At 39.1% G+C, this 27,206-nt stretch overlaps 1 pseudogene; it reads left to right on the top strand.

Moving 5' to 3' along the window:
- Positions 1-24,484: 24,484 nt before the first annotated feature.
- Positions 24,485-25,018, top strand: LOC110209232 (E3 ubiquitin-protein ligase NRDP1 pseudogene; annotated as a pseudogene).
- Positions 25,019-27,206: the final 2,188 nt, after the last annotated feature.

Raw genomic sequence — 27,206 nt, 5'->3', positions numbered from 1 at the left:
GACTTGATAATCTGGAAAGTACCCAGAGGGTGAAGGGCCTTAAGTCTATATCATATATTTCAGGAACTGGCCATGTTTAGCCTGGAGAAGACTCACAAAACTATTTTCAAGTATCTGAAAGGCTATTGTGTTAATGAGGATTAAACTCATTCTGTTTGGAACAATTAGAGCTGTCCAAAAGCAGGATGACTTTCTCATTCCTTGGAAATCGTCTAACAAATGCTCGATAAACACTGTCAGGCACGTTACAGTGAGTTTTCTTTTATATGAGTTGGACTATGTGGCTGCTCTGGTCTCTTCCAGCTCTCAGAGTCTCTGATTCTGTTTAATCACAACCTTTCTGGGCTTCAGTATCCTCACATGTAAAATTAAGGGTTTAGACTAAATGTCCTCTAAAGCCTCTTCCATTTCTCAGTCCTGAGGACCTGCTGAAGGGAAGCTTTGAAGAACTATTTGAGGAAAAGGGATTTTGTGCAGTGTGGATCTGGGGGTGTTTGTAGATCCAGTCAATGGGGCAGTGTCTCAGTAATGGTTAGAGCTAAAGAAATTCTCCCCTCTTTTTTTTGTAGAATTTTTTCAGTCGTGTTTGACTCTGTGACTCCATGACTCCATTTGGGATTTTCTTGGCAAAGATACTGTAGTAGTTTGCCATTTCCTTCTCCAGCTCATTACACGACAGATGTAGAAACTGAAACAAATAGGGTTAAATGACTCGCCCAGGGTCATACAGGTAGGAAATGTCTGAGGCCAGATTTGAACTTAGGAAGAGTAGTTTTCCTGACTCCAGGCCTGGCACTCAATCCACTGAGCCACTTAGCTGCCCTTCTCTCCTCTTAAGCTTTGTAAAGTTGACTGTTGAATGCAAGTACAAGGGGGGACCTGCAGTCTGCATTTATGGCATATGAATACTCCAATCATCAATCCATGGTTTTAGTTGTTTAATCAGAGTCTGGATAACTGTCTATTACAGATGTTATGGAGGAGATCCCTGCATTGGCTGGGAGGTTGGACTATGTAAACATTGAAGTACCTTCCAATGATTCCATGATGCCAAACAGTTTGGCTTAAGATTACTGTTATTGTTTTACACTTCAATTTTTACCAATTATACTGCTTTCATTCCCTTCTATGTCTTTTTTCAAGAAAAAGATCCTCTTGCTCTTCATCTATGCTGTAGCAAAAAGAGCACTAGTTTTGGAGTCAGAAGACTTGGGTTCAAATCTTTGCTCCACCATTCACTGTCTGACTAACCTTGGGCAATTCCTTTTACCTCTCAGGACCCGTTTCCTCATCCGTTAAATGAGAAGGTTGGACCAGATCAGAAGTGTTAAGTATGCAGCCCAAAGATGTGGCCTACAACGCTCCCAAGTGTGGCCTGAACTAGATAGAAATGTAATTGGGAAATATTTAACAAAATAAATAAAGACACAAAAAAGCCATAGATAATATTACATTTTAAAACTAAGCCAATATTCAGGCCACAAGAGATCCTTATGCATGGTTTAGTGGCCCCTGTTTCTATTTGAGTTTGATGCCATTGAAAGAGATAATCTCTACGGCCCCTTCCAAGTAGATGTTGTTGATCTTATGGTGCAGAGGCAGCTTGGGTAAAGAGCTGGCCTCGGACCCTGGAACACCTGGGTTTAAGGGATGCCTCTGACATATACTATCTGACCCTGAGTAAGTCATCTAATCTCTTGAACCTCTAGGTGAAGTTTGTACTTTGCATTTTATATTTATACTGTATGTATTATCATGTGTACTTGTCTCCATTATAGTATAAATTCATTATGAGTAGGGATTTTCATCTTTTGTACTTGTATCCACAGTGCCTAGCACATTCTGGGTGTTCAACAAATACTTGATTAACTGATTGACCTGATAATTAGGGGAAGTTTTCACATTCAGGAGTTTCAGGCCCCAGCCGCTCTATTCTTCTCATATGATCATATGAGCTCTGTGGTCTCTTCTAGCTCTGAATCTTATGAAATATTTTAAGGAGTAATATATGGGCCCTAAAACTCTGAAGTACATCTTCTCAGGGGTTGTGGGGTCCAGGGAGCTATCTTGTCACATACACACTGCAAAAGTGATGTAAATAACTCTGGAGAAAAGAGCTACCTGGATAATTCAAATTTTAAAAGGAAAACATATAATACTTTCAATTCTGCATAGCGTTGTGGGCCTGAATTCTCCATATCATTGCCGCAATTCTTTAGTTAACTTAGTACTGCCTATTTGAAAAGGGAAGGCCTGCAAAGTGTTAGAAGCATGTAGAGAATGTGCCACAGATATAGGCTGAGTAATAACGGGTGAGGAAAATGTCTCCAAGGGACATAGAGGGCTAAGGGAGTATCCAGGATGCCTCAGAATCTGCAAATGATACCGAATTGGAAATCAAAACAAAAGCTAAGACTTTCCAAGCCCAAACATAAGGGCCTTGAGACACACATATGGTTTCCATCTCTTACTGAAAGAGCTGGATCTGAACTGAGTTTCAAAGCACATATGCAGTTTCATAAATAGAATTAGGTAGATCAGGGATGCCTTCCAACCCAGAAGTTTTAGCAATGCCCTTCTTGGAACTGAAAATCTGCCGTGCAGAAACCTTGTTTTTGTTTAGCGTGCACTCCCGCACTTGGGGCTGCATGCAATTCTGTGCCTACGTGTGCTGGGTAGACTTTCCAGGCTGCACTCATGATGTTACTCATTAATGACAATGTCCCCAAGTATAGCATATGTTATTTAAATCTTTCTATTTTGAAATGGACGGAGAGCTTAACTAAGACATCTATCCAGAATTTGAAATTTTAGAATGCAACTCATCAAGTCGAACTTTCAGGTCTGCTTCTCCAAGAATGTGTACATTCTGTCCAAAGGGATTGGCTGATGAGATGGTAGTTAAAGCTAAAGATATTTCTGTGATTGTAAAGAATGTGCCAGAATCTACAATGGGGCCCTCTCAGACCATTCATTATTTCAGGAAAATAGCATCATTGGAACACTCTCTTCTGTAATGTCAATGGATTTGAATATTTCAAAGGAGATTTTTGAAATACAGTTTTTTCAGGTGAAGTAGAAGGCTGTGGAGGTCCACTTTAAGACATCCAACTATCTAACATTTACATGGTACACAAATTAAATCAACTAAATAACTAATTGTTTAATCCTCCACTTTATAAAGATTGCAAATACCTGGCCTCAATAGGGCATAGATCTTTGAGATACCCATCAAATTTGTTGGATTTCCCAGGGAACGACTACCCCAGTTTTAGAGCACTTTGTAGTTCCATAGTCCTGATATTTAACCTCATGAGCCCCCCCCATCAATGTGTTTACCTTTCAATAGTTATCCAAGTGACACAATTATACAACTAGCTCAAAGCAAAGATATTTACTGAAATGGTGTAGTAAAAAATGTAACAGCAAAATATCTCCCCCCATAAACCTGGGAAGGAAGAACATACATAGAATTGGCAAGTGGAAAAGCATGCGCAGAGACAGTTTATACTACCTTCTTCCCCCCATGTCTTCTTGGAATGTCACTGTTTACCACAAGTGTGGTCTTCAAGGCTCCCTGGACCTGCTCCTGGGCATGGTAAGTGACTCCAGTACCTGACTATGGTCTCTACTGTCTCCAGTTTTATGCTCAGTTGAAATGCTGGCTTAGGGTACTACTGTGCTCTTTCACAAAGAACTAGAACTCACATCCTAGGATTAGCAGGAGTCTCAGCTCTGAGTCCTGCCATTTCCCAAAGAGGAGTCCATCTGTAGGTGCTGAAATCTCAACTCTACTCAACTTCACTCATCTCCATAGACAGAATCTCTCCACTGGACACTGCCATGTGCTTCTTCCATAAGACATTATTGCCAACAGGAAAAGAAAAAGAAATTCCCTCACTCCTTTGATGCCCTCTTCGAGAGGGACAATAAAGAGTATGAAGAGCAAACTCTCTCTTTCAAGCTCATTCTTACTTTTTAAATGCCAACAGGGCCTTGGCTGATCCTTCAACCAGCCTGAAGTTCTCAGTGCTCCATCTGTTGCCTTTATCCAATGGCCAACAGCTTATAATTCCATTGATAAAGAAACTTCTTCAATTTTCTCATCTAACAATGGCACATACCCTTTCAAGTTCATTAGGAAACTCCATGTTCTGCGGTAAGATTGCTTAGGTAGCTCCCTTATAATCCATTAACAAGTTACTTAAGAAAACTCATACACACCTCATTGAGACTAAAGAGGGAGGAAAAAAAGCTGAGGGATTATGGATTTAGGAATTTATTTTCTATTCTTTGCAATCAATTCATCAATCCACAAGTATTTCTAAAGTGTCTACTCTCAGCCACGCACTTAGAAATGAAATCATTAAATAGTCCTAGAATTCAAGGAGTCTTAATTCTATCAAGGGAAACAATGTGTACCATATATGAAAATATAAAATACATACAAAATAAGTAATGGGGTAGGGGTGGGGGTGGTACTCGCAGCTGGGCACATCAGCAAAGGCCTGATACAGGAAATGGCATTTGAGCCAAGCTTTGAAGAGAACGAGGGTTTCCTAGAGGTACCGCTGAATAAGGAGAACATTCCAGGCATAAGGATTAACCTATGCAAAGACATGGAAAGAGAAATGGAATATTGAGTAAAAGGAACAGGTATGATATAGATATATTTGAACTGATTCTTAGCGTGTGTGTGTCTGTGTGTGTCTGTGTGTCTGTATGTCTGTGTCTTTGCTCCTTGTTCACGTTTGGCCTGAATTATCTCAGCTGGCTGACTATATTGCCTCAAATCACCAGATAATTACCCAATCTGCTACTCTTTGGCTGTGTAAAATTTCAGCAACTATTGGTTCTGATCTGGAAGAAGCTAAAATGGCTCTGATGTGTCAAGCTGGCTATTTTTTGAGGAAGAAGTTTGGCCAATAGGCAATTGACTAAGTCTTCATCCATTTAGTTGACACATACACACCCACAGTCATCAGAACTCTTTAAGCTAAAACAAAACTAAAGACCTTTACTTAGTTAGCTTGCTAGTCCACAATTTGAGGTGGACCAAATTAGTTGGAAATTTATCAGGTAATTTGCAACCTATTGCCATGATTAGGAAATCAGCTTTATTTCTTAGTTAGGAAAATCAAAAATGATTCTATGTGTTCCTTACTGCTTTAAATTACCAAAAGTATATTTTTGAGAAGCAGTAGTTGTATAAGTATTCACAAGTGAATTCAAAAGTTCCCTGGCTACTAATCAGCAATTTGGGTGGGCAGGGTGGAAGGACAGGACAAGAGGGGCAGGAGAACTGGCATCTTATTACTCCTGCTTTTACATGAAGGCCATGTATGAAGTGGTAGAATGAGCCTTAGACTTGAAATCCAAAACAACCTTCTTTCAAATCTCGACTGACACTTATTGGCTTTTTGGTTTGGGGCCAGTCATTTAACTTTTCTGAGGCCTAGTTTCTTCATTTGTAAAATGGGCTTAATATATTCATTACCTGCCTACCTTATGAGGTTGTTGTGAACATAAAACGTTTTTTCTTTTCTTTTTTTTTGTAGGCAATCAGGATTAAGTGACTTGCCCAGGGTCATACAGCTAGTAAGTGTCTGGTGACTGAGGCCAAATTTGGATTTAAGTCCTACCGACTCCAGGTCCCGTACTCTTTAACTGAAAGTTCCATACAGAATATTCCTACATTCTTAGTGTAATTTTAAACTACTGAGATCTAACAGTTTTTCAAATTATCTCATTTGATCCTCACATTGTTATCATACTCATTTTATAGATGAGAAAACTGAGTCTCAAAGTGGCTGAGTTGAGTGATGTGCACTGAGTCAAACACACAGGTAGCAAGTGAAAAACGCAAGAGGCCTAGAATGGATTTCTTCTGATTCCTGGTTCAAATTGTCCACCCTGCCTTCCCCATCATTCGTTTTGGGAAGATTCATATTGAGAATCTTGAGAGAGCTTTTTCACAGTATTAGTGTAGATTTTGTTTCTATTTAAACATGTGGTGAGTTGATTTGCAGTTACAAGGCTGAAAGATGTGGTATTAATAAGACATTCCTGAGAGAAGAAAAAATTCTCAAGGGTAACCAGTTCTCTAGCTGATGTTCTTCTCTGCCTCTGATTGAAATGAGAGGGTCTTGAGAAGAAAAAGAGAGAGAAAACAGAGTTTACTCGGTATCTCCTTTCTAAATATGACAGGTAAGTGTTGGCAATCCACACCTGGAGGACAGATATAATAGCCCTGAGAACACTTGAGAATTCGTCCACTAAAAATATAGTTACTGAACACATGTAATAGTTCATGAAGCTTCTTCTTGACATTGAAAGTCAAAACAAACCTTCCCCCTTTGACTTCCTGAGAGGCAGCAGACAGAAAGGTCTGTCTTTGAAGAAGAAACAGAAAGAAAGTCAGGTGTCAAGGTTGGCATTTAGTTAGTCAAAATCTGTAGTTCTTTTGATGGAAGTCTATAGTGAAGTTGTTTGAAATGAATTGCATTCTTACAGATACCAATGTTAGTTTGAAGCTTTCTTCTATGTAAGGGATGTAGGATTGGCTAGGAGACATACAGAGAGTTACCATGAATAGGAATCTTTAGGTGCACATCGAGACCAGATGGGATTGCTTTCCAGTAATAATAGAGGCTTTTGACTTCTAGCCCAGCTGGGATTCTGTATTTGAAATGCAAAAAGCAAGGCTCTAGTAGGGAACAAGGTCATCACGCAGATCAGAGAGTCTTGCACTGGTAGTGACAATGAGTCAAACTCAACTACTAGAGTTAATATTGCACTAAGTTTGCTAAAGCTCAGTGGAAAATGATGAGTTCCAAATAACCAAATGGCATAGGGATAGACAGCTGGACTTCAAGTCAGGAAGATCTGAGTTTAAAGCTTTCCTCAGAACATTTACTACCTGGGAGACTCTGGGCAAGTCATGAGGTTTCTAGACCTCTGTTTCCTCATCTGTAAAATCAAGAGGAATGAATTTAAGAACCTCCTAGCTCTGTTTCAGCCCCAAATCTATGATCCTATTAGTTTAGGGAGAAAGAGCTGACTATCTTAATCAAAATTTTAAAGATGTTTCACACTCAGAATGATGAGTTTTAAAATTTTAAAAGTTATTGGGAATATTTTTTCTCAAATTCAATACAAATATCACCTTCCACTATTGAAAAAGATCTGATCTTTGGGATGATTCATTAAGCAGCAAGTTGCCCAATACTGGCGGCTTTCAAGCAGAGGCAGGATGATCATCAATCATTTGGGCACAAGCAAAGGTTAGATTACATAGTCCTTATGGTATCTTCCAAGTCTAAGTGCCTATGATTCTCTGATATTTTCAATACTTCCATGGATTCACTGTGGATGAGATCATGGATATATATATAGTGATTTCTCACATCAGTATGTGATAATTCTCCTATGACTTCTTATGCTATGCAATTCTTGCCCAAGGCTTTCCATAAATCTTCCACAGAGCATCTATCCAATGCACCAGGAGCCTTCCTCTGGTTCTTGTGGTATTTCAAGGCCACCAGCACAGTACACAAGTTATTCACCCTCTCACTTTCACCAAATGGCCAATCCATTTCTTTTTCTCTCTATACTTGTCCTTCATTACATCTTATGTGGCACTTTTCATACATAAGTCATGTATGCCTTATTATATATTAAGGCAATTATATTCCTTATTATATATTAAGGCAATTATAGCCACTATGCATCTATCCAATGCACCTTTCCAATGTACCTATCATATTGATTCTTTTTATGGTGTTCTATGATACATAGCTGTGTACCATCACCAAAAAAAATGCTGGTATTACAAACATGGGTTTTTGCAGCAGTGAGCACCTTGGGGATTATTAAAAGCATTTTTCCAAATACAGCTTTTCAAAAACAGTTCAGTCTGTTTTCCTCCTTGTAGTCAACTCTGGGCTCGTGGTCCATCTGCCATGCCTAACCAAGACAGAAAACTCAATGGGCTGCTCATCCAGCCACATACTTATAGTCTAGATAATACATGACCCATGAAATAATTTCTATAGTTAACAAGTATTACTAATGTCCAAAGGACATGTAGCAGAATATTTGGTGCTTTTTGAATTTTAGAGACTTGATCTTATGAATTCTTTTCTTTTTAAAAAACTTGATAATTACTCTGAGATTTATATGCCCCTCTCCACTTGCATAAACTTCAGTCCCAGGAATCTATTCTTCAGTGAAGATCTCTGATTCGAGCACAGGAAAGACAAAGGATTTCCTCCAATAATATTCCAGACTGTCGTCTGATTTGAATCTATCAGCACAGTGTTGTCCTATTACTAATGGAAACCAGCCCTGAAGATTCTATGAGCTTTTTTGAAACCCAGTACCAGGAAGGGTAGCATATGGATTCAGCACTGCACTCCCCCATTTCCTAACTTGCAGAAGTGACTATGTCATTCTGAACTGTTTCTGAATAGCATATCAAATAGACAAGCAATAGCTTAAAGGTGTTCTCAGGAAGCCCTCTCTACCAAACGCTACTTTGAAATCCTGTCTGCCAGTGTATTTATACAGCATCCATCACCACATTACCTAGTCTCTTTGAAAAGGAAGCCATTTTAGAAAAGCAACACAAATGATTGAAGGAGAAAGAGATCCCTCATTCCTTCTTATTCCAAAATGCCCTAAGACCAGCAAATCTTTAAAGTCATTAGTCATTCAGCATATCAAAGTGACAACGAACCAAATTTTGAATCTCTTCATATATGAAAAACCCTAATATAAAGTATATGTTCACAAATGGCAGAAAATCAGGATTATTCCATAATCAGCCCATTGATTTTAGCCATCTTCAGAACCAATGCAAATCAGCACAGAAAGATTAAGTGGTGATGTGCCTTGATGGCCAAAATAAGCAGATCCTCCATCCCACGGTCTTTTTTTCTTTCAGACATGCAAACAAGGCTTGATAATGTTTCTCTATAGCAATAGTCAGGGAGAATCATAACATTAGATCCACTCTGTTATTCCTTCCTTTTTATTTGACATAAGGAATACCAAAAGGAGAAGAGCAGGGATACCTCAAAGCTACTCTCTTAAACAAGAATCAACTTGTTCTGACTGGAGACAAATTTCATCAGTGGTAATATTATCTTATAATATGACCTATTAATTTCATTGGCTCCTTTTACTATCTATCCACAGCTAGACACTGACTAAAGCAATTCCTTTCTAAAGGATCTCTATTCTCCTGACACTATAGACACAAGACAGTGCCCTGGGCCTAAAAGCAAGTGAGCAAATTCCAAGGGTGTCCCATAGATTTACATAAATGAACAATAGAAACATAACCATAATGGACTTTTTTTTTTTACATAGAGCAGTTGAGGAAACAAAGGGCAGGAAGTAGCAGAGATACATTCCAGAGATTGGAGGGGAGACAGTTCAGGGAATATACTGACCATGGGTAAAGTCTTGATAGGAGAAGTGAGATATTCCCCAGGGAGAAACCATGGTGGAAGAAATGCAAAAAGAAGAACCCAGACAGTCAATCCCATGAAGGGGAAGTGCCTGATTCTTTATATTTCCTCCAACTTTTTTGATTGCTGATGCCTCCTTGAATGGCATTGCCTATTATGACAGTTAAAAGCCAGCTGTGGTTCTACAAATTGGCTCCAGGGAAGAAAATGAAGTGAATCTAACTTAGATTTAACAATGTGCACAGCTCTAATTTTTATCTACTTTTTTTCATTTTTAGTTCCTTTAACCAATAGTTGAGTCTGTTGAAACTCCATAGTCACCCAACTGAAAAGGAATGGTGACAAAGTTAATAAAGAATAAAGGATCATTCACTGCTTTCCTTGATGAGCAAGGGCAGATTTAGGAAGGAAAATCTAAGGGCTCCTTAGCTCCAGTCATTTGTACAGTACTACTCCTCTTTCCATCTACTCCCTTTGCCCTCACCCCAATTAAAAGGTGATCTAAGGAAAGGATATGGTGTCTTGAATTCCTGTCACAGGGGTAGCTCCTTTGGGTTAAGGCATTATCTCCAAAAGACCCTAGTTTAAATATAAACTGAAATGGCTAAAGAGTGACATGGAAGAGTTTAATCATACTGGGCTGCACTTTAGTTTCTACATATGTTTAAAAAAAATACAGGATTTGGACTAGACAAATCATGAGGTCCCTTCAAGAATAAATCTATGGCACTATGAAGAAAGGAAAGGGAAAGAAAAGAGCTGCTAGCCTTTATAATTTGATTTAAATTGAAGATTTACAGCTGTGAAGGTCATGAGGGATCATGGGAGTCCAATGAGCAGAGTCCCTCCTTTTCCAGATGAGTTATTGAGACCTAAAAACCTTGTGACACTGTCAAGTTGATAATGAAGAGCAGAATCAGGAACAGAACCCAAGTCTTCTGATTCCAGATTGAGTTCTCTTACCACTGTATTACACTGCCTCTCTAGCTTACAAAGATATTATTTCACTGAGTCATTAAAACAACCCTGTGACATAGGTAGTATAACTACTACTATCTCCATTTCATGAATAAAAAAACTGAAAGCAACTAAGTCCTAGAGAAGTATCCAAGACTACACAGATAGCAAGTATTGGAACCAAAACGCTCCCCTATTTGGTAGATGGGAAATTTATTTAAAAAAGAAAAAAGGCTAAAATTATGTGAGGACAAATCATGTCATTGAAGGGTTATGAAAAAAATGTGTGCTGGCTGGTTGGGTTCAGAATTTGCCAAAAATGATCTTCATTTGCTTCAAATTTTGCTTTGAAATGACTATGCAAGAAACACCTAACTCATCCTAGCAAATAAGCCTATTAAAGCACACACACACACACACACACACACACACACACACACACACACACACTCACTCACTCACTTTTGACCCTCCCTTCATCCAAACAAATTATATAGACCCAATTAAAATTAGCATTCTTTCTCACTCACTCAACAAACACTCATTTCCTGCAGGGTTAATGTCTATTTGTAAAAATGACTAGATGCAAGGGCACATGGTTGGTAGCACCCACTCTGCCAATTCAATCAGCTCTTCCTCCACAGAAGTCCAAGGCTTATAGGCACTGTTGGCAGGATTGAGAGTGCTGGCTACCCAAATGAGGGGATGGATAAAGAAGGAGGAGGACACACATTTGCAGCCAGGTGGCCCTGCCACTCTGGTTGCTTGACACTCCATTGTCTTCAATGACTAATGGAAAGGCCAAATGATAAGGGTCGGGGGCCACTCCCACAGCCCTTCTTCCTCCCTCTCACCAGAGTGCCATGGCTACCATTGCTGAAGGTACAGAGTTTAGCCCTTTGTTTAGAACTGGGGTCAAAATGGTGATGGAGAACCCATCCTGCTATTCAGTTCCCCAGCAATCTCTGCCTGAGTGCTTCTGATGATCACGATTATAATGAATTTCATTTGGGGGGGGGGGGGGGTGTCTTGTACTTGCTTATATACAAAGAAGCTGTCATTTATGTTATCTCATTTAATTCTCACATCGTACTGGCTGTGTGACTCTGAGTAAACCATTTAACCTCTCAATGTTCTAAGCAACTTTCTAAGATTGTAAATGGCAAAGAAAGTACAGACTTGTATGTTAGAAGGCATTTCCTTGTCTAGGAGTTACCTGTGCCAGCGGACTCACAGATCCAATGCCTATCCCCTATCTTTGATCCTTTCAACATCCCTGAGGAAGTTAAGTCAGCAAGGATTTTTATCCCCATATTACAGACTTTTTTCAAAAGGAAATCCAAATATGCTACACCATTATTTAATGAAAACTTAGAATCAAGGCTAACCTCTTGCCTTTCAAAAGCAAATTCATCAGTGATTTTACCAATACACCAAGGAATTAATTGAGTTTTGCCTAGTTTTAGACCAGTAAGACAGAGTTTCCCAGAAGAGGTGGACATGGACCCCTGGGAAACAGAAAGGGAGCAGAAGGCAAAGCCAGTCACTCACATTTGACATCCCTCATGTGTTCGATCTCTCTGAATCACATTCCCTCCAGAGTAGGGGTCAGTGCTACAGCAAAATGGAAAAAGAGAAGTCTCTCCAACCTACCAATCACCCCTACACAATACTACAGATCTGCAGAAAGATCCAAAGGCAGGACTACCTTCATGTACTATGTTCACTGCAACTCTCTCTCTGTGCCCATTAATTCTTAAAAGTTTGAAACCTCACATCCTATCAATAAATCTTGCTTGAGAAATTGGGTCTGAGCTCTGTGTTTTCCTTTGGAATTATATTATCTGCATATTAGAGAAGCAAAATTGACAGAGTCAGTGGCATGTGCCACATAGAGTTTGACAATGTAACTGCAGCAGCATGTGGGGACCTTAAGACAGTTGGGGATGAAAGTTAACTATAAATGCCAAGAACTACCCACCCACCCCCAAACATCACAAATCCATGATTTTTCTGGGTGGCTGGCTCTTGTAAGCAGTAATGACATTTTTTCCCCCCTAGAAATGGAAATTAGTCTAGATTAGGGTTGATGGACAAAAAGGAAAAAAAAAAAGACTGGAGGAAAAAAATTAAAGGGTTTTAGGCTTACCATGGGCAGAGCCCTAGCCCTCAAGTACCTTGGTCAGCATTGCAGTTAATAGACACAAGAGAGCTATAGATATCGGATTAAGCAGTGATCATCATGCAAACACTGCAAAAAATAAGCATGCTATTAAGCCCTATGCTCTAGCTGCTCTTCCCTTATGGACACAAATAGAAAACGTAGAGATAAAAGGCAGACTGTGTTGTCCTTTGTTATGATTTCGCCACTGGAGGCGCTGAATAAGGCTGTGACCTAGTAAACAGAGGAGTGTAAGGGTGAAGAAGCAACAACAGAAGTCCTCATAAAGCAGTGTCCCGGTTTTATGCAAACGCCTTTGGAAAGAAATGGAGAAACAGGCAGAAAATCTGCTAAATGAGATGGAACTACTGTTTCTAAACCACATGGATTTTTTTAAAAGTTTTTTTTTCTTTTGTTTGTTTCTAGAAATTAGAGTGGGTCTTTATAGACAGATGGACTTGTAACTTCCAAAAAGTATTCACAGAATGCAATATGTCACATAGAACAGAAGTCAGTCACATCTATGGTTCTTTTGTTTCCCAGAGAATGGCCTCTGTTTTCTTAGGTGATGAAGGATGGGTTTTATTTTTTTTGTATTTGTGATATTGTATAGTGGCATCTAAGTCCCCCCCTAACCCTTGCTTTTATGTGGAGCCAATCAATGAGGACCCCTCATGATTATCCACTGAGTCATATTCAAGTTAGGGAGGCTTATACGCCCATTTGCACTATGAAAATGAACTATCTTTACATTGATTATAATCCGGATGGTTTATATTGTAGATTTTCCTCAGTGATATGAAATTCTTAATCATTGACGGTAAAACTTACATAGTGTCTATGTGCATGGCTACAAAGCAGAATGTACATCAGGACTGGGGGCTGTAAATATAATAACATGGCATTTCATTTTAAAAACTACACATGGGCATGGGGGGCAAGATTTTGATTTTTTTAAAGAGGATTGGACCTTTTGCGTGGAACGTGAGATCAGAAATTCTCACAAGTGTCCAGGGCCGCTAAATAATTAATCAATAGCAGCAGTGTGGCCGTTTGAAATGTAAATGTGATGGATGAAGGTGTGATTCTGTCATCAAGCTGAAAGTGATGTGACTGGAATGGATAACCTGATGTACCTGCTGACTGGTAAAAGTATGGACACAAAGACAAAATAAAGCTATCTGACAGCAGACCCAGAAGCCCCTAATTCTTGCCTTTGACCCACAATTCACTTTCATGTCCCGATCCCAGAAGAGATGTTTAAAAATGATGGAGAGCCAGTCATGGGGGAGGGGAATGGAAGCCATCTAAAGCAATGTTACCTGGCAAGGCTGTAGGCTACACACTTGAGAACACCTTTATTTTCTTTATGTTTTCCTTCTTCCTTGGGGGAAAAAAGGCATCTTTTTTTTTCTTTCCTCCAACCTACCCCCCCACCTTTCTCCCCAAATTCTCTGGAGCTGTTCCCTGCAAGTGGTTCTATGACTCAGAATCTGACAACAGCTGCATGCAAAGGAACAAAGAGAAAGATTGACAATGGGAAATGGGAGCAGGTGAGAAAAACACCTCTTACTTATCAAACCAGACTAGGGAAATGGTGTGGTTTATAAGAAAAGAAAAAAAAACCTGAGAAAAATTTTTAAAAACACTGCTTCTTGGTCAAAAATAATTGATTAGAGTCAAATATGATGGTTTACCATTAGAATCACGGAATCATTAAGCTTTCAGATTGGAAGGAAATATAGAGGTCATCTCATCTGACCTCTTGTTCAATGCAGAAATTCCACTCCCCATGAGCACCTCCACCTGGTGAGAAGCAGAGATCCTGGATGAGGACCACTCAATTTGGACCTGGTCGTATCTTTGGAGAAAGAAGGTTAAAATCAATATATTAGTGAAAAAAATTAATGCAGTTCAATAGTCTATACGCATGCATGTTGGAGAGAAGGGGCATGACAGGGAGAGGAGAAGGAAGAATGAGATGAAATGCTAGCTTAAGTCTATTGTTTGGTGTCTAGCAGCCCAGAAATACAAATGCATAATTTTAAATTTTTTCTCCTCTCCCTAATCTTTGTTTCTATCTCTTTCTCTAGCCCGTTTCACCTTCTTTTTTGTTTCCCACCATCTCACACTCTCTTTCTATCATTCTATTACGAAGAGGTCATTGTTCAGGGCTGGTAGTAATGGTGGTGATAATGGTGATGAGCATCTACATGCCAGGTTCAGGAGTAGAATCAATGAGGATGGTTAAAATGGCATCAGGACAGTGTTTCCCAAACCACCTTAGTTCATTTCTACCTCTACTTCAAGTATTACCTGTTCCACCATTGCCATGAATAATTGTCAGCTCTAGTGCTTACATTTGAGGAGCTTTGAGTATTTTTTTTTGGCTTTTTAGGCAATTGGGGTTAAGTGACTTGCCCAAGGTCACACAGCTAGTAAGTGTCAAGTGTTGGGTCTGAGGCCGGATTTGAACTCAGGTCCTCCTGGCTTCAGGGCCGGTGCTCTATCCACTGTGCCACCTAGCTGCCCCGAACTTTGAGTATTTTATAAAGATCTGAAATGTACAGTAAAAATCAGACTCTACTAGTGCTGGAAACAGTAGTATTTATGTATTTGTCTGTTTATTTTAATTATGTTGCACAATCTCAATTGAGTCCTCACTGCTGCTAGGCAATCCTTCTATTCTTCTCTTATCAACTCACTATCCCACTCTCCACAGTAGTTCTTCCAAAACCTTTTCATTCCCCACCCCTTCCCCCTCAGCTGAGAATCTTGCCTCAAAAAAAATGAGGCTATTTGCCATGAGCTTCCATTTCTCCCCTCTTCTTCATCTCATACCACTCAGATGCCTTCTGCCATCATTTCTTCATTCACTCCTATCTCACACAAAGAGATGGTCTTACCATTTACCAAGCAAGACTCATTCCTCTACAAACACAATCAATCTCATTCCATCCCACGTAGTGTAACAGAATGTCCCCTCTATCATCCCCACTCTGTCACATATTTTCAGCCTCTGTCTATTGATTTCTTTCCTACTGCCTATATACATGTCTGTCTCCCCCATCTACAAAAAAAAAAAACTCTTCCCGTTGTCTTTCCATCCTTGTTCCCTATCACCCTATCTCTCTTCTGCCTTTTTTGGCCAAATGCCTTAAAAAAGACCATTGACAATAGATGCCTCCACTTGCTCTCCTCTCACTCAATTCTTAACCTCTTACAATCCAAATTCTGACCTCATCATTCCATTTTTTGTGGAATACTCTCTCCAAAGCTACCAATGATCTCTTAATTGACAGATCCAATGGCCTTTTCTCAATCCTCATCCTTCTTGACCTATTATAACCATCTTGACTGTTATAACCATCTTTTCCTCAATACTCTCTTCTCTCTTGGTTTTCAAAACACCATTCTCTCCTGCTTCTCCTACCTATCAGAGCACTCATTCTCAATCTCCTTTGCTGGATTCTCTCATGGTAGATGTGCCATAGAGTTCTATCCTAAGTACTCTTCTCTTCTCTCTCTATACTACTTCATGATCTCATCAACTCCCATAGATTAAATTACCATCTCTATGCTTATGATTCTCAAATCTACCTATCCTGCCTGCTGACTTCCAATCTCACATCTTCAACTGCCTTTCAGACATCTTGAACTGGATGTCCAGTAGATATCTTAAACTCAACATATCTAAGATTCAATTTATTGTATTTTCCCCTAAGCCTCCCAACTTCCTTATTATTGTCAAATGGCAACACAATCCTCCCAGTCCCTCAGGCTTACAAGCTAGGGGTTATCCTAGACTCCTCATTATCTCTCATCACAACTCCTCATATGCAATCCATTACCTATATCTGTTAATTTCATCTTTGCAACATCTCTTGAATATGCCCTCTTTTTTCCACTGATACTGCCACCACCCTGGAGCAGGTCCTTATCAACTTATACTTGGACTGTAGCAATAGCCTGCTGATAGGAGGGTCTGCGTGCCTCAAATTTCTCCCCACTCCAACCCATCTTCCATTCAGCCTCCAAAGTGATTTTCCTAAAGTACAGGTCCAACCATGTCACCCTGTACTCAGTAAACTCTAATGGCTCCTATCACCTCCAGGATCAAATAAAAAATCCTCTGTTCGGTATTCAAAGCTCTTCATAACCTAGCACTCTTCTACCTTTCCAGTATTCTTATACCTTAATCCCACCTTGTTCAATACAGTGACACTGATCTTGTTGTTCTTTGAATAAGCTTCATCTTTCAGCTCCAGGCATTTTCTCTAGCTGTCTCCCACCACTGGGAATGCTCTTTTTCATCTCCACCCACTGACTTCCCTGTCTCCCTTCAAGTCTCAACTAAAATCCCATTCCCCAAATCTCTCAATTCTAATGCCTTCCTTCTTTTAATTATTTTTTATTCTGCATTCCTTCCTTCCCTCTTTTTCTTCCTCCCTCCTCTCCTCCTTCCTTCTATCTCTCCTTTTCTCCTTACGTCCTATCCCCCTTACCTGAGGGTGCTCGGACCAAAGAAATATAAATTTTGATTACTTAAACCTCACAAGATATCTTGGGGTTTATAGGCTAGATTTCTTTTTTTAAGGATCATGTCTTAACCCCAAATCACTCTGGCTCTCATTGCTTGGCCAACAGTAGGTCTTATGCTAAGCCCTACTTGGTCATTGTTTGGATTTTGATGGCTCAGAGTGAGTATAAATAGCAATTGTTTCTGTTTTGTCCCGAAACCCTTAGAGTCTTCCCCTCCCAGATTGATTTTTTTTTTTAGCTAGGTGAAAGGGGCCATTCTTTGCCTCATTTCTTACCTAGTCTTAATCTATTGCCTCAGACAAACTGAGACCTAGAAAAGACCTTAGCTTAAAAAGGCCAAGGTCTCCCACTGCATCTCCCACTGCACCATCTTCAGTTGTCCCGATCTATATCTTGTCACTGGACCCAGATGACTCCAGTGAAAGAGTGAGGCTGGTGACTTTACACAGCCCTGCCTCACTTAAATCCAATTCACTTGCAAGTCATAGCATCACCTTCCTAATGTCATGATCCTCTTGGAGAATGAATGACAAACAACACCCATAATCTATCCTGTATGTAGCTTCTTATACCTATTTTCTTTCTTGTTGTCTTTCCCATTAAATTGTGAGCTCCTTGAGTGAAGGAACTATCTGTAGACTTTTTGTATATCCAGAGCTTAGCACAGTGCCTGTCACATAGTAGGCACTTAAATGTTTATTGACTGACTAACTAGTTGGTCTAAGTCTGATATAACACATCTTTCCCAATTAAAAACCATCTGGGGCAGCTAGGTGGCACAGTGGATAGAGCACCAGCCTTGAGGCAGGAGGACCCGAGTTCAAATCTGGCCTCAGACACTTACTAGCTAGCTGTGTGACCCTGGACAAGTTACTTAACCCCATTGCCTAAACACACACACACACACACACACACACACACACACACACACACACACACACACAAACACCATCTAGTTCCTAATTCAATGCAATTAAATAAACATTTAAGTGTCAAGCACAGTAGTGGGCAATAAATATACAAAGACAAAATGAAAATAGTACCTGTCTTCAAGAAGCTTGCATTCTAGAGGGGAATTTCTTTATATTCTACTGGGGGAAGGGAGAAATTGATTTTAAAATTAGAAAGGCATTAATGTGTAACCATTTAAGTTTATAAACATTCTATTTTTTAAAACATTTTAAATGTATAAATAAGATTTAGGAACAGGCAATTTGCTATAGTGGATATTGTTGGACTCTGAAACACTTGGATTCAAGTTCTGCCTTTGACACTTCCTAGTTGTGTATTCATGTTATAAAAAATATTCCTGAGATTGACCAAATGGTCTTGGGTTCAAAATCCTGAAGTCTCCATTAAAATCTGAGGGGAGATGGTGGTCAAGGTAATATTGGTGATTTGATTTGCGTGGCTGCCCCCTTTCTCTTCTTCAGTGGGCTCTGTTGCTTTAGCTAGGTTGGCTTGCCTGTTCTGTAGGTTGCAGCTGGCTGGCAGTTGGTGGGAATGGCTGGCCCCTTCTCCTAAAGAAGATCCAGATCACAGTTTCAAAAAACTGCCAAAAAGAATTTCAAAAGTCAAAAAGCTAGACTTATGAAATCCTTTAAATACAAGGGCATCTACCATTTCATGACAGCCTGTGCACTCTGAGAATTTTACTTTCAAAAAAATCAATCAAGAGAATATAGTACTTTCCGGAAGATAAAAATGAATTTCTACCTAATCAAGCTTTGGTCTTAAAAAAGGTTCTTGGGGGAAAGGAGTAAAGGGGATAGAAGAGGAATAGCATTTAAAGTGAGATTTGTGCTTTCACAATAAAAAGTTTGTTTGGGAAGAAGAGCTAGATTGTTTGGTAGGTTTTTGCTGTTTTACTTACAGAAATATAGGTTATTATGCAAAAGATGACTCCCAGCTGTTCTCCAGTTCCACTGAGGACAGAATGAGAAGAAATTGGTTTAAATTGCAGTGATAAGTATTTGCGTTTCATAGGGAAAAGTTCTCAGTAGTGACGATAAGTTAAAAGTTGGGTAAGGGTTGCCAAGAGTGGCTATGGAACTTGCTTCTCTTAAAGTCATTAGAAGTGGGATTGATTTTCATCTGGTTGTGCTGATTTATATGCTGTTGGAGCCCTGTGCACAATGGGAGCTGTGGACTTAACATCCAATGGCTTCAGCTGAAGATATCAGTGAGATAACAGATGAAATAAGCAGGAACTCTGGGAGGGAACTCAGAATGTTAAATTCAAGGGAACGGAAGAAGCAAAAACCATGAACAAATCCTGTGAGCTAGAACAGGATATTCAGGTGAATAGACCAAATCAGATAATTAATTTAAGTTTAAGGTAATCAATAAGTCTTTACTACGTGCCAGAAACTACGTGGCAGATAGATGAATGGAGAAAGAGGAATTTGTGAAGACAGGAGTCAAAATTTTGGGAAAAGCAGAGAAAAGTACCCAAGACTAGGTCATTGTAAAGATAAATTGGTATGGAGTGCAATCTATGGATTCCTTTTGATGGGCCAGGGTGTCCATGGCCAACAGAGTATAGTGGAGCCACCACCTGGAACCACAGAGTATTGACAGTTGTGTGCCCAGCCTCAGGAAGTCTCCAAGTTCCTTCTAATACTATGATATCAAATTGTCATTAGCTTGTACCATTTATTTCATATTTTAAGGAAATGTCATAAATAGACATTTTAAGGCTCTGTATAGATACACACACACACACACACATACACACACACAGCCAATTTTGCAGAAATCAATTGTTTACTCCTTTGTTAAATTTGATTGTCTTCTATTCAATACTCCACTGATACACTCAACCGACAGTTATGGTTGGAACTATCATATAGTTCTGCATACTGAGAGAATCTAATACAACTCCAATCAACGGCTTGGTAACTGAATAGGATTGACCACTCACATGCTATTAAGGATTACTTGGCAAATGGTTGCTTTGACAGTTTTCATGAAACCTAATCTTTCAGGAGATGATCACATCAAATAAGTATATATAGATACGCATATGTGTGTGCATCTATATGAAACCTGGCCAGCTGAGGCCACCAGAGTGAGATGAGTGAGATTCACTTTCTTCTCTCCCTTTGGAAAATTGCCAAGAACAGAAAATTTTCTCTTCATGATCTTTTTATTTCATTCAACTGACAACCTTATATGCAAAATGAATAGTATCTTGGGGTATTGATTTTTACTCAACACTTTACCTCTCAATCTTTGAATTTGGCATAGAAATGGCCCTCTATGGTTAAAACAATTATTAGAGGAAAAGAAAAATGGTGGCAGAGGTTTATATCTGCAGGCAGATATCTCCTTATTAGATAAAAACCAAGTTCCTCAGTTTAATATTCAAAATTCTTTATACTTTGGCTCTTCCTTACCTATCCAGTTTTACTTTCCCCTACTTCTCATAGAACCTATTCATTCCTGCCAAGCCTACTTTTTATGATACCCAGAAAATCAAATGCTGATTCTAGATTTCATCATTGCTCATGTTATTATTACTTCCTAGTCTATACTTCTCTATGCCTTCCACCTATACAAAGCCTACCAATCCTTCAGTGTCTAGTTAAAGTCCCACTTCCTCCCTTACCACTGTAGCTGACAAAGACCTTTCCCTTCTCTGACTATCCATGGCTCAATAAAATCCAATATTGGCACTTATTGTCAGTATATCATTCATTTAGATATTTAACCAAATTCTTCCTTACAGAGTTCTTAACTTACATGTGTTATTACAAATTCACAGATGATCCAAAGCTGAGAAGGCTATCCATCACACTGATGACAGAGTCAAGATCCAAAAAGATCTCAAAAGATTTGTGTATTGGTATGAATCTAAGAAGATTAAATTCAATAGGGATAAATGTAAAATCATTCACTTGCATTCAAAAAAATCAGCTTTGCACATATAGAATATAAAAAGTATGGTTGAGTGAAAGATGTTCTGGAAAAGACCTGGAAGAACTACAAACTCAATATGTTAGCAATACAATGTGACAACCAAAAAGGTTAATGAAGTTTCAGGGTGTACCATGAGAGGCACAGTTTTTAGGAATAAAGAGGTAATTGTCCCTCCATGTTCTTCCTGATCAGACCATATCCAGAATAATGTGTTCAATTTGGAGTACCATAGCTTAGGAAAGATATTAAGCAGCTGAATTATCCAATAAGGATAATCAGTTGGTTGGTTTTTGTCCTTCATTCTCGAAGAGAACCAAAATGATATCATTATGTTGGAGACAAGGTACAATGTGTCCAACTCTGACTGATCAGATCAATATGAACTCAGAAGCATAACCAAGATAGCAAAAGATCTCGAGTCCTTGTCATATGAAGTTTGGTTGAAAGCACTAGCAATGGTTATCTGAGAGAAGAAAATACTCCAGGGGGATATGATAACAAGTGTTTGAAGAAGAACCGAATGAAAGAAGGACACAACTTGTTTGGCCCCAGAGGCAACAGTTATAAAGTACAAAGAGACAAATTTAGCTTCACTATAAAGAAAAATATTCTAACAATTAGAGCTATCCAAATGTAGAATGGGATGCCTCAAGAAGCAATATATTCTCCCTCATTGAAGGTATTCAAGCAGAAATTACATGACTACTTGTTGGGAATTCCTTTTGGGGTGTAGATTGGACTAGATGGTTTCTACATTTCCTCCCAACTCTAAAATTTTGTGATTCAGTGAACTAGATAACAAATTTCTGGAAACGAAGAAGTGTTATCCTTAGAACCTTGTACATGACAACCAGTCAGTAAATATTTGTTGAATGAGAACATAACATCATGTTGCTATTTTCCAAAGTAGATGCCGCCTACTGGAGAATAGCTAAATGAACCACAGTACATGAATACCATGGAATGTCATGATGAATATGATGAAGACAGAGGAGCATGGAAAAATATATGATCAGAAACAAAATCAAGTAAACAAAACCAGGAAACAATATACACAATGACTACAACAATGGAAATGGAAAAAGCAACAACAAAATAATCAAAATTATGTTGCAAATTATAATGTTGCAAAATTATAATGACTGAGCTTGTCCCCAAAGAAAAGATATTAGAAAGTATCTACTCTTTTTTCTGTGCTGAGGTTGGTTCTGTGTAGAATACTGCTTATGTCAAACTTTTTCAATATGTTGGCTAATTTTGTTGAACTAATTTTTCCCCTTATTTTGTTCTTTGTTATAAAGGATGGCTCTCCAAAAGGAAGAGGGGACAGATACTTGTGAAATACAGGCAATATGAAAGAAATGTTATTGCTTAGTCACTTTCAGTCATGTCTGACTCTTCATGACCCCTTTTTGGGGGTTTTCATGCAGAGATACCAGAATGGTTTTGCCATTTCCTCCTCATTTTATGGATGAGGAAAGTGAGGCAAACAGGGTTAAGTGACTTGCCCAGGGTCACACAGCTAGTAAGTGTCTGAGGCTGGATTTGAACTCGTGAAGATAAGTCTTCCTGATTCCAGGCCTTGTGCTCTATTCACTGTATTGTTTTCAAATGTTCGAAAGACCTAGGCAGTGATACTAGATCCTGTTTCCTAGAAAGACTACTGGGTTTGCCATTAGAATACCTGGATTCAGTCCCCATTCTACTGCTAACCAGCTGTATGACCTTGGTCAACTCAACCTTTCCTGCCTTCAATTTTGTCATAAAATGGTGAGAACAATACTTGTACCTATCCCACAGAGTTCTTATGAGGAAAATGCTTTGGCAAGCGCTACCTATTTTTGGTGTATGTATATGTGTATATGTATGTATGTACATATATATATGAGGAAAGTGTTTTGCTAGGTGCCGTAATATAAACACATTTTTGTGTATACATATGTATGCATGCATACATGCATGTGTTTTATATGTGTGTGTGTGTGTGAGAGCAACAACCTTTACTTATAGCACAAAAGCATCCTTCTGGACTTGGGATGAGCTGATTCTCAAACATATATTGGCAAATGAGCTTTTGAAGAGGTAGCTTCTCTTGATACAAACAGGCACTTTCCACTGTCACTTCCAAGCAGGACAGACTCAGTGGTTAGACTCCATTAGAAACTTTGGGATGACTTGGATCCCTGCCAAAAATTTCTTTCAGGACAAAACTACATTTTATTCATTTGGCTGGCTAGAAACAGTGACCCACACAAAACTGTTTTACTGATTCTTGTATTTTTAGCAGATGGGTTTGAGTTCCATTCATAATTTCCCTGATTTAGGGAAAGTCATTATCACAGGAGGAGTCTGTATCACTTGCCAGTTGCTAGAGCTCAATAGTTAGCTTTGGTATTGGCACACATGGACTTTATTTTATTTTCCCAGCAATCTCTGTAGAAGTTGTCTGCTACCTATTTGCCCAGCATGCTACCATTGATGTGGGCAAACTGTGGAGCCAGGGCTCACCCTTCTAGTGGGGACTTTGAGATTCCTGGGCATTATACCAAATCAGCCATATGTCACCATGGAGAATAGCTGCCTTCCCTATATATGATCATAGCTAATGTCGCATAGTATGTTTTGCATGGATGCTTTTTCAGGCCCTCCACAAAATATGTTGTGGGCCTTAATTCCAGATTTCTTCCTTAGAATGAATGGTTCTGAGAACCCAGGAGGCTAGGCTCTCATACTACTCACTAGGAATGATAATCATTGCTATATAGGATCATTCCCATAGACTTCCATGCCATTAGCAGCAGCCAAAGCAAACCAGGATACTAATGGCCAAATAAGATCCTAATGTTCTCTTTTCAACTCTTCTATTTTTTTCAGTCTTTACCTTTTAGAAAATGTTAATATATTCATGATGAATTCAGTGTGAAAAAATATATTTATCAGCTTAAGTTTTTTTTTAATTCACGATAAGAATATAGTAGCATTGACAATGCATTAAAAAGTCAACACACCATTCTTTACTGGCAATTTAGGATGTCATGAAATTAAATTACCAACCTGAAACACTTCCAAATGGTGTGGAAGGAACACTGTGTTGAGAAGTAGAGGACCTGACTTATTTACTTATTTACTTACTTGTTCTGACTTATTTACTTATCTACTTACTGCCTAGAGGCAGCTAGGTGAACAGTAGAGTGCTGAGTCTGGAGTCAGGAAGAACTGAGTTCAAATCTAGTCTTAGGTCTTATAAGGTTAGGCCCTGGACAAGTCACAATTTCTATTTATCTAATTTTCCTCAACTATAACATGGGGTAATAACAGTACCTACCTCACAGAGTTGTTGTGAAAATTAAATAAGAGAATATTTTTTTAAAGCGCTTAACACAGTGCCTAGGAGCTTAACAAATACTTGTTTCCTTCCATGTCTACTCACATGCGTGCTATCCGTAGCGTCAATCCCAATCTGCAGAACCTGGAAGAGACCATTGAGTACAATGAAATCCTAGAGTGGGTCAACTCCCTGCAGCCAGCACGGGTGACGCGCTGGGGTGGCATGATCTCCACGCCGGATGCCGTGCTGCAAGCAGTCATCAAGCGCTCTCTGGTGGAGAGCAGCTGCCCAGCCTCCATAGTCAATAAGCTCATTGAAAATGCCCACGAGCGAAGCTGGCCCCAGGACCTGGCTACCCTAGACACGCGTCAGATGAACCGGCGCTACTATGAGAACTACGTGGCCAAACGCATCCCTGGCAAGCAGGCAGTGGTGGTGATGGCCTGTGAGAACCAGCACATGGGGGATGACATGGTGCGGGAACCAGGGCTTGTCATGATATTTTTGCACGGCCGTGGAGGAAATCTAGGAAAACACAGCAAGACTATAAAGCTAGAAGGAAACCTGAACCTCCACCACTCCACTGGGCATGTCCCCTCTCACCTCCAGTTGCCTATATTCAAGCCCCAGCTATAGTTAAAATCACCTGACCCAGATGAATGATATACTGTGTACGGAAAGAAGTGGCAGATATAATTTCTGAGCCGCTCTCAAGTCATGGAGAAAAGGTTAGATACATCAGTATTGGAAAAAGGCAAATATTCGAATTTAAAAAAAAAAGCATTGTGGCATAATGGAAAGAAAGCTGGCCTCAGAGACAGAAAGAGCATGGTTTAAATCTCATTTCTGATACATAATGGCTACATGACCCCAGGATGTACTTGGACTTCTCCATCATGTCCCAGAAACCTTATTTACTTATCTACTTACTGCTAGGTGGGCAGTAGTCATTGTATTGTACCTGAAATCAGAAGAACTAAGTTCAAATTTGACCTCAGACACTAGCTGTGTAGAAGATCAGTTCAAGCCCTGGAATTCACCCCTCCACCTGTTCAGAGGACTCTTTCAAGAACTTAAGGAGCATGCCTAGGCCAGCCCTCTCCTTCACTTTTTACCAGGATGCACTCAGACTTTTCCATCATACCCATACCTTCTTCTCCATATCTTTTCAGCTTCCTTTTATATGATGTCTTCCCCATTAGAATGTATGCTGTTTGAAGGAAGGTACTGTCTTTCTTTTTGCTTGTATTCCCAGGGCTCAGCACAATGCCTAGCTCATAGTAATAAATGCTTATTTATAAATTTTATTTTTATAAATTTTTTAATAAGTTTTTTATAAATTTTATAAATAATTGCTTAATAAAATGCTTATTTACTGCTTAACTGTTGATAGACCTATATCACCTTAGGGGCAAGTTTCTAAACATCTCAGACTCCAAATTTATAAAATGAAAGGATTGGACTGAATAATCAGTCCCTTCTAACCCTAAAAATTCTAATTAATTCTGGTACTAATTCTACCAGTCATCAACATTCCTTTTGTTAATTTCAACCAATGCAAAATGTTATACTCTTGCATTGAACTAAGGAGAATGATAAGTGGAATTATAGATAGTGTAGATTATAAATTAGTCAGCCAGGTAGGTAAGACCAGAGCCCTCCAATAAGTTCTACTCCTAGTTTCAAAGTAGTATGGCACTGACCCTGGGTCCCAGTAGAACACTATTTCTAGTAGGACTTAACAAGCTTGAAAAAGGTTTCGAATAAGAGCATAGAAAAAGATTGTGTGCTGGTCATCCAATAATCAATGTAGCTAATTACTGAGGAGTTCATCTTTAGAAAGATGGGTACCAGGTGATAAATTTTCCCATCCAGCAATGACAACTTATGAAACACAAAGAGCTGGCCATCTGCACTAATGGAAAGAGTACTCCCACTTACATGACAGACCTTTCTAAGTATCAATGAGACTTTAACTGACATTCAAATGCAATGAATTTAGCAGTAATAAATTAAATAGTTATTTCAACCAAATTGTTCATTCTTTTGCATAAGCAAGCTACAGAGACTATTTTAGGAGCATGTTCATTTCCTTTTCCATCAAACCCTCCTCTTTTAGTTAGTTCTAAGCTGCCAACATTTCTTTGCCCTGCCCATATGTGTATAGCATTTTTCCCCCTGTTGGCAGCTCAAATAGTCTACCTGGTATCTCTCTCTCTGTCTCTCTCACTCTCTCGCTCTCGCTCTCTCTCTCTCTCTCTCTCTCTCTCTGTCTCTCTCAGTTTCTCTCTCTCTCTCCATATATATACACATACATACACACATGTATAGAGATAGATACAGAGGTTAAGTAATATCTATTTATAGATAAATATCCATATACAGTTATACCTGCCACACCACAGGGATAGCACTCCACAATCACAAAAATCCTCATGAAATTTTTAGCGCTTCAGTCATACCAGAGAAGAAGTTGAATTTTTTCTTTTTCTTTTATGGTGTGTTTACAATATTAAAAGACAAAATGTGTTGGTGTTATACAATACTATACATATATTTTATGTATTTTTGAATTCCTGAATTTTTTCTGTGTCTGCTGGTCTTTGCATGTTGTCTGCGGCTTCCACAAAACTCCAAAAAGGTTCCCACTTGATTTCTTATGCTGACCTGCAATATGTTAAAACCACGATGGAGAAAGTCACAGTGTGGAAGGGATAACTGTATGGTATAGATATCTATATAGATATATAATCATGGCTGAATAGGTTCGATATATATCTATAGAGATAGATATACCAGTGAGAGAGAGAAAGAGATGGATATA

This window comes from Phascolarctos cinereus, unplaced genomic scaffold (genome assembly GCF_003287225.1).
Source record: "Phascolarctos cinereus isolate Bilbo 61053 unplaced genomic scaffold, phaCin_HiC Scaffold_7;HRSCAF=346, whole genome shotgun sequence".
NCBI classification, from domain to species: domain Eukaryota; kingdom Metazoa; phylum Chordata; class Mammalia; order Diprotodontia; family Phascolarctidae; genus Phascolarctos; species Phascolarctos cinereus.
Note: the sequence above shows the minus strand (reverse complement) of the source record. Positions and strands in the feature narration are given on the sequence as shown.